Source organism: Terrapene carolina, unplaced genomic scaffold, assembly GCF_002925995.2.
Source record: "Terrapene carolina triunguis isolate 2854851 unplaced genomic scaffold, T_m_triunguis-2.0 Scaffold89, whole genome shotgun sequence".
Taxonomy (NCBI): domain Eukaryota; kingdom Metazoa; phylum Chordata; order Testudines; family Emydidae; genus Terrapene; species Terrapene triunguis.
In genome coordinates this window covers 23,326,335-23,335,815 of record NW_020664440.1, presented here as the reverse complement: position 1 = coordinate 23,335,815, position 9,481 = coordinate 23,326,335, and positions in this window count along the sequence as shown.

Sequence of the window (9,481 nt, the reverse complement as noted above, 5' to 3'; positions counted from 1 at the left end):
CATTTTGTCTGACTGTTCATAACATTTGCATGACATAGCTTCTCCTTTCCCTTTTTCTACACTAATAGGAAGTCCAAATATATTTAAAACAGATGGGGATGTTTTAAAAAAAGAAAAAAGTTAGATTATCAGACCTTTTTATAGGTGTTTTTAACTGATTAAGAGATTATTTTGTTACAGATGTATGAATCTAATCTGATTTCTATAAAAGTACACGTGAACTGAACCCTGTTTGTATAATTCAGAATAGGATATAAAAGCAAATGACTTGTGTTGAATCAAATCAATTAAAACTACTTTCAGTGCAGGACAAATGTCACCTTCTTTTTAAATACTCAAAAATATAAATGTATTCATTAAGCATTCCTGATGCTTCTCTAGGCTTTAGCAAGCTGCATGTTCAGTGTACTTCTACTTTTTTTGACAAGATACTTTCTAACCAGATACCAACATCTGAATAGACTTGTACAATCAACATAAAACCATATTAAATTTTAGGATTAAAATGGTTTAGGAAACATTTTCCTTGGCCACTTAATGTAGCCACTGAAAGGCTCTTTAAGATAAATGAAAAAAAATCAGATTTTAAAGCCCAGTTGTTGATTATTGTAAACCAGTATCAAGTTTACTAAAAATAAAAATGTAAGAACTATATTTACTTTTGAGTATTGATTCCTGCTGTTATCTATATCCTGTATCTAGCATTAGAAAACATACTAAAAGTTTTAGGTCAGTTTCCTAACACAGTTTGGGTGGGAAGGAGCTTTTTAAATTTTGCTTGCCAGTTTTTGATTGGCAGGAAAGCATTAGTTGCTTCTGGAGAACAATTTCTTCCTGGTTTGGGGGGAGGGGAAGAAAATAACACTTCACATAAGTAATATGTATCTAATTCTTTGGTGAAAATGCTTAAAGGTGACTTGCAAAGATTTTTAAAAGTTGGATTTGCTCTATTTTTTTCCATCATAAAGAAGGCCTGCTTGCTCACACTTTTCAATTTAGCACTATCAAGTCTAGTCTTTCCTGGTTATGTTGGAGAATATTTGGGATGTCTAAGGATGTACATTACCATACCTTAATGGAAATAAGTTATTTAAACACCCACTACCCAGGACTTCCTTTCTCCAAAATGTTGGTCATGGAAACTGAAAAGATTCTGCAAACAAAAGATTTATACAGTTTTACTAATGCTCCTTGTTTCAGTTGATACCTTTCCCTTAACTCCAGATATTATTGTCCTCATTTGACTAGTTTTCTGGTTATTAGTGCCTTCCAGGGCAAAACAAGCTCTGAATGTCTAATGCTTAAAAATCAAGTAGAATTCTCACCCCTATCCACAATTAAAAGGCACATATCATGCAGATAGGAACACTAGAAATGCATTAGAACAGTGTGGCTTCCTCATAGTGCACAAATTAAACTGAATATTTAAAATGAAAACATTTACTAAACTGAAAACTAGGGGGATGCACAGACTTAGGACATCCAAAAAACCGTACCTAACTCTGCTCCTGTTGCTTTACCCAAGGAACAACCAAACAGTGCACACTAATCTGACACTCAGACAAGGTCCATACATGTACCTCATAATAATAAATACAGTGGTAGCATTTTCATAGTGCTATACATCGTGATATGGGCAATTGTTCCATGGTGTTTTCAAAAATGTGATATGTGAGCCGCCGATGAGCTGAACCCTTAATTATGTGACAGTTGGTACCAGTCAAACTAGTATGGGGGTCTAAGTATTGCCACTCTCCTTGGCACCTCATGGGCTGTAGAGCCTCCTCACAGGGTAGGTGGCTGCTGCTAGGCAAGGATAGGGACTGAAGCTGTTATAAGCTTCATGGTGGGAGAGAGTAGAAAGAACAGGCCAGGAGAGGAACTCCTTTCTCTCACCAAGAGAAATGGGAGGAAAGTCCTAGGGCACAAGGCCCAAGCACATGTACATGCACTGTTACCTCTCCGTGGACACACTATTAGAATGGAGCCTTCCCCCTTGTGACTGGTGCTGGCTATGGGAGTAGAGACAGACACTGCTGCTGCTGGAACAGCCAGCAGCAAACTTTTACTTTCCAGCCCTCAGAGCCTTTTCTGGTGTCAGAAGTGACTTTCTGGAACTCTTCCATTGAGGGGAAGAGAGATGATTCTTAGAAGGGAATGGGTGGAGCAGGCCTAAGCTGAGGGGCTGGAGTTCACTGTTGACAGACACCAATGGGTGGGAGGATGGTGGGGAAATATGCGTTAAGAGGGTTGCTGACCATGGAAAATTAACACCCACTGTACATTACTACTATGAGCACACAACTGGTGTGAATTACTGTGGGATGTTACTATAACTTGTAACCTGCTGCTCTCAGTTTGTTTTCATTTGTTGCATTTTATATTTAGATTGTAAGTGCTTGAGTAGGGAGTGTTTGTGAAGCTTTTGGGTGCTCAAAAATAAGTGATGAAAAATCATTTTGAATCAGACATATGTAAAAACTACATGCCATAGGTACATGTTTATACCACCCTGCTTACCAACTATGTATCCATTGCACCTTGCATGTAAGATATTTTGATTAAAGATGTTTTCTGATAAGGGACTTTGTGTCTTAAATCATGTATTTCACCTGTGGTGGTGAGGAACTCTGGGGCAGGCTTTTTATTCTTGTACATATTTGTCTAGGGTAATTCTCTTTCTGCCTGCCTATACTCCAGTGTGGCCTCTCTCTTTGTGGTTCAAAATCATATAGCCAATTCACCATAGTTTACATGTACAAACTGTAGCATCACTGCACTATCTCTATCTCCCTGCTGTTTGTAGCTTTTGAAAGCAAGCTATCCAGGGGGCTTCTCAGACAATAGATTTGTGAACTCACCCTCTCTGGGAACTAGTGTCATGGAAAAAATATTTATGTATTTCTAACTCAATGCAGCGTAGACAGAAGTAGAGCCCTTGCCATGTGGTCTGTCAGCTCTTCTATCTACCAGCAAGAAGCCTTCCATGGTCATGGACCACAGTTGGATACGTTCTGAAGTAAAGTAATTGCAATATGTGGATACTCTTGCTTGCTGTGGGAAAAAGCAGTGCTGAATGAAACACGTGATTGTGAATAGAGTTATTGAGAGGAAGATATTTTATGTTGGTTTCACAAAGTTCTGTACAGCCATTCAGCAACTTTATCAGGATTACACTATAGGACAAACTTTGTGTGCCTGTTTTCATATCTACAAACTTTAGCTAATACATCCCAATTACTGTAAAACACTTGGAAGGCCTCCAAAGGGGATAAAGAAGTGCAATGTGTGCTCTGTTGAGTATACAGAGGTTGGATTTCAGAATGCCTCAGTATATTTAAACAGATACAGTAGCAGAGGAAGAAGGAGATTTTGATTGACTCTCCTCCTGACCTAGGAAGCAACTAAGGGAGCTGTTTTGCCTTTAAAAATGATGAACAATGCTTAGGAATGGCATAACACCTCCTCATGGCAACTGTGCAAGCTTGTGCCAGATGCATCGACTGCAGCATGTAATGAAGTTCTTCCTCACTCTCCTGCTTTTCAAATATCTCTGGCTGTACCAATGGGCTTGTCTGAGATGATATAATTGGTCTCTTTGGAAAGGGTGAGCCCCTGAGACTTGATGCAGGCAGTATGGTGGCATAACCCAGCATGTCCAGTAAGGCTATGGGTAGTGAGAATGTTGAGGGGAGGATACATAGCTGGGGGGGGAGGGACCAGATAGGATAAGCCCTCTCTTTCTGACTCTACTGTGTTACCCGAGGGATGAAGGTAGAGAGGCTACCTCTCTAATCTGGTACATTGCTGACTACATGGCTGGGGGGTTGGATATCACCACCCTCAATCCCTCACAGAGAGGGGACTCTAGTATCAGGGCACTGATAACACTTGGCGCCAGCTATGGTTGGGGGGGCGGGGGGGGGTAAGATAGAGGAAATCAGTAACAATGTGGAAAGGAGAAGGGGCTATGATCACAGAGACCGGGGGTTCTAATGATTCAGGTTCCAAGGCATTTAGGCCCTGGCTCAGTGAGGAAGGGCCAGGCCTAAAACTAGTGTGGTCTGCCAAATTAGAGAGTAGCACCTGTGCAGACTTAGAAGTTAGTACCAGAGCTTCCTCAGGCTTATGGCCCTTGAATGAATGAGCCTGAGATTAATCAGTGTCAGCTTATCAGTTACTGGGGACAGGAACCTGCCTATCAGACATCTGTGCTAATGATGAATAGGACCACAATGTGGACAGGACCTTGGAGGGTGGCATGGAATCACAGTTCAGTGTGGCATTAATAAGTCTAACTGAGGCCAGGTTGTAGTCCTCCGCTCAGTGGCTGAAGCAGCCGGCATTGGTCTCTCTACAAGGAACAACTTCAGCCAGATGGCTCTCACGCTGTATTCTTGGAGAATGAGTGACAGATAGAACATTGTGCCAAGACATGTTCTCTACAACAGAGCAAGCACCCAGAGTGCCTATCCTTAAGGGACCTCAACCCTTCACAAAAAGGAGAGGTATAGTCATACAGAAGGCCTGCTGGGATTATGTGTCACACCCATCTTGCCTTAACCTAGCCCCACGGGCAAAGTTTACCCACATGTAGAAGGGATTACAGAGTAGGACTTTAGGCTTTACACACACCGCAAATTATACCATTCCCCTCATTTTCCTTTTGCAGCAGAACACATACATGTTCTGACAAAAAATTGTATTGCTAAAAATGTAACTTAAAACTAGGACGAACAACAGAAAGTACTTCCAATGGAATTGTACACAGCATAGAGCTGTTCACAATTTAATACATAGCACTTTTTCTGTCTGCAAATCATTCATGAACCACTGCCAGATACTGATCAAATAGTTTATGCGAAAAAGTTTTGCTGATGGGTTGCTCATGAACTGTTGTTTTTTTTTTTTTAAATTAATGGAGATATCCTATCTCCTAGTACTGGAAAGGACCTTGAAAGATCATTGAGTGCAGTCCCCTGCCTTCACTAGCAGGACCAAGTACTGATTTTACCCCCGATCCCTAAGTGGCCCCCTCAAGGATTGAACTCACGACCCTGGGTTTCGCAGGTCAATGCTCAAACCACTGAGCTATCCCTCCCCTCAATGAGGTTGTTCACTTCAACTAACCACTATTTGGAATGTGTGATGGGGGAGTTGACTCATGTTTCTGCCCTGTATTTAGATAACTATTTGCCTTTTTCAAAAAATTCTAGTTAATTATGGATGCATATGAATAACCATAGCAATATGCTATCATGTGAAGCACAATTATTCCCCCAAGATTCAGGCAAATAAAAACCCATTCATTTTTTGCAAGCCTTCATATGAATCATAAAGGGAACAAAGTAAAACAGATCTGTTCCGAATTCAACCATATTTTTTTTCAATATTTGTCCATCTTGGCTATAGCATATTCCTAATCTTCTGGTATATACAAATATATAATATTCTGCATGAAGTTATGTTAAAAGATTTTTAGGTCAATGCCAATCTGTAAGTTGTTCATTATATTGCACTAAGTTCCACATCCAAGAAAGAATAAAAATTCACCTTCAGGAACTCAGGATTTCCTCTTAGAGCAATAAGAGCACCAGCCATCTTCTTTAGTCTTTTGTGCCCAGATCAGAGAGTTAGTTTCCAAAACACAATCTCAGTTTGAACTGATTTTGGAGATGGAAAAGACCTATTAGTGTGTTGGTCCCTCTTTCAGTTTAAAATAGTCTGACTTCCAAGGAATTATGCCTGATCAATGACTGCATGGCTAGACTCAAAGAGGATGCATCAGATATAAACAACTACTATAAAAAGCTACAGTGCTTTTTAATCGTAGGATTAGAAGGGACCCCAAAAGGTCATCTGGTCCACACCCCTGCACTATTATTTTTACTTTTACTCTAGACCATCCCTGGTAACTGTTTGTCTAACCTTTTTCTTAAAAACTTCCAGTGATGGGGATTCCACAGCCTCCCTTGGTAATTTGTTCAAGTGCTTAACTACCCTTCCATTTAGGTTAGGCATTAGGGAAAAGCTTCTTAACTTTCCTTTATTGCAATTTAAGCCTATTAGTTCTTTTCCTGTCATCAGTGGACAAGGAGAAAAATTTTCACTCCCCTCTTTATAACAACCTTTTACATAGTTGAAGACTTATGTCCCCATTCACTCTTCTCTTCTCCAGCCTAAACAAAGCCAATTTTCTTTCCCAGTCTTTCCTCAAACATTTTTAGACGTTATTTTTTTATTGCTCTCCCCTTGCTTTTCTCCAATTTGTGCACATCTTTTCCAAAGTATGGTGCCCAGAACTGGACACAATATTCTAGTTGTGTGTCTTTGGCTAAGAACAAAAGGGGATGAGGACGTGTTAACTATTTATATGGCCCTCAGCATTGTGTCTTAGTGCCTTCACTATAGAAAGGCATTTATACAGATTTGCAGTGTACCAGAAAACATGTTAATGGTGAGGCAGTACATGGAGCATTCCAACAGTGGCTCAAAAGGAGGCTTCTTGAGGATGACTGAGGCCGCACCAGGGAGCGAGATGTCTAACTGTAACTTAAGTATGAAGAAGGCCTTTAAGGAATTTAGACACTGTTGGGAAAGAAAAGACTGCAGGTGGATATACCAGAACATGGACATGCCAATATTGCTGCTAGGTGGATCTTGAAAGAAGCAAATGGCAGTGCTACTGGTTTCATGAATTGTAAATAGTTTAGGATCTTTGGCACCTCTACTGGATCCAAATTATTTGGGGATGCCCTGGTGGACACTTTGCATAAGTGTTCCTGCTTTGAGAATTCTCTGAACCTGTAGGGAGCAGTCTGTCAGATCAGCCAATATCCAAGCATTCAGATTTCTGACTTTGGTTCTGAGACAGTACATCTGGCAGCTCTATGGGAGGTCAGATATCTGCAGCAGGTCTGGCAGCTAAAACTGTCTCGGCCAGTAAGGAGCTATCATGTTGACAACAGCTTTATCCTTCCTGGTCTTGGAAACTATCCTGGTGATCAGGGGAAGTCGTGGGCAGGCAGAGGAAACCTCAAGACCACTTAAGAAATGGTGTCCCGCAACAAGCACAGGCTCATGCCTCAACTGCAAGTTTGGGCGCTTAGTATGGTCACTGTGGCGAACAAGTCGATATCCAGTGTCTCAGCTATTCTTTTAATCAAATCCTGGAAGACTTATCCTCATCCTCTCCAGATGATGGATGAGTTTTTATGACAAGAAGCTGTTGTTCTGATGAGTGATAGCCTCCATTGTATTCCTCTTCACCCTCGACAAGCTGAGGTTGGGACAGGTGAAGAATGTGGAGGGTTTTCTTCAGAGAAGGAAATTAGCATCATTTACAATTTTTAGAGCAAGTTTCCTAGAATAGTTTTGCTCTCCAGGGACGCCAGTCTGGCAGAGATAGTGAGGAGAATACATAGTGAATACCAGGGTGAGATCTATCCTGTGGGTTTCTGATGACTTCCTGGTACCCCTGAGGGATTTCTCCCTCAACTCTCAGACTCTCACTGTACAACCCCCAGAAGTGAAAGGACTTGCTTAGAAGAAAGAAGAAAAGGAATAAACCTCCTCCAGAGACCTGGGGCATTCAAAGCTACAAGCATGTCCCCTGGGTGGAAGATGGGGGGAGTGTTCACATATGGACAACTCCAAATAATGAATAAGGAGCTGTCGACTTAAGGTTGTGCATGAGGCTGGTAACTACCACATAAAAACCAAAATTACTTCAGAAACAAACACCCACACACCCACACCAGGAGCCATAACAGTATGCAGCAGGCTCAAACGAGATCAACTTCATGTGAAGAATATAATGGACATTGGCTTCCTTATGGATTTGACCAATGTCCTGAAAAGTCCTTTGCTCAAGGCAAGATCAGTAATGAAAATTGGATTCTGGAATGTGAGAACACACAAAACTACTGAAACTGCTGAAGTAATTAATGGATAGAAAGACCACAGACCTTTGTCACACCCATCCTGAGAGTTGTCCTGACCAGGCTAGAGAAAAGGATCCAGATACCACCACCACCACCTAACTGGCTCCAGTTGAATCCCAACCACCACCTGGGATGAAATGGGACTGGATTTTAACAGCGGCAGCTGCTCTAGCTAATCTCAATTAACTTCTTCTCATTCCCTCTAACAGACAGTTACCATGATCTTTTATACCTTCTAAGAGACTGTCAGACAAGTTTTCCCCCCCTTCTAAAAAAACCTTTGTCCAGGTAAAGGGACAAGGGATGTTGATGAAAAACAAATAAGGCTTTAATTTTCATTTCAAATGCTTTCACTGCTTTTCCTTCCCCCCCGTATCTTTGATCAAAGGTGAGAAAGATTTTTAATGGTGTGCTTGCCACAGTACTAAGCAGTTGAGGTCTCTGTATACCAAACCCAGTTTACCACTGTAATGCTGAACAGCGACTGGGTTACGTTAACACCTTTGGCTCATTTATTCCATCTAAATCAGGGGTCGGCAACCTTTCAGAAGTGGTGTGCCGAGTCTTCATGTATTCACTCTAATTTAAGGTTTCGCGTGCCGGTAATACATTTTAACGTTTTTAGAAGGTCTCTTTCTAGAAGTCTATAATATATATAACTAAACTATTGTTGTATGTAAGTAAATAAGTTTTTAAATGTTTAAGAAACTTCATTTAAAATTAAATTAAAATGCAGAGCCCCCCCCGGACCAGCGGCCAGGACCCAGGCAGTGTGAGTGCCACTGAAAATCAGCTCGTGTGCCGCCTTCGGCACGCGTGCCATAGGTTGCCTACCCCTAATCTAAATACATACAGCAAAAAAAGGGGGGGGGCAGCGAGGAAGAGGCCAACCTAGAAAAACATTACGCTGAACAATAAAGAAGCCAAATCCACCAACATGTAATGCAGGAGCCTGAACAGACCAGCACAAGACTGAACTAAATGGCAAAAAACTGGTGGATGCTATATGCACCTGAGGGGTGTGGGAAGATAAAGAAGTGGGGCAGTTCTATTGGGGATATTGTCTTGCAGTCTGTACCATACTACTACTGGGGGGAATTCTTCACCAAAAAATTAAAAATTCTGTGCACGTTTTAAGATTCTGCATTTTATTTGTCAAAACACAAAATAATGATGCCAGTTTCAATTATTTTGGTAATTTATTTCCAAATACTTGTCAGCAAGTATGTCCGTAACAATACAGACAACAAAAAAGACTCAGGAAATGTTTTTTGACAAATAGATTCCTTACTAGGCATATTCATACAGAACTTTGAGTAATTCATTTAAACTACATGACAAAAAACAAAAACAAAAAAAACAATTTCCCGCACTCTTCAGAAACAGTCAGAGGGAATTAGTGTCTGCCCGGGTCCCAAGAGTGACACTACTTTTGGCTCCTTACAAAGGAAATCACTTTTGAGTGGGGCTTGTAAGAAGTGGCCTGAGGGCACAAACAAACAAACAAACAAACAAACAAACAAACAAACAAACAAACA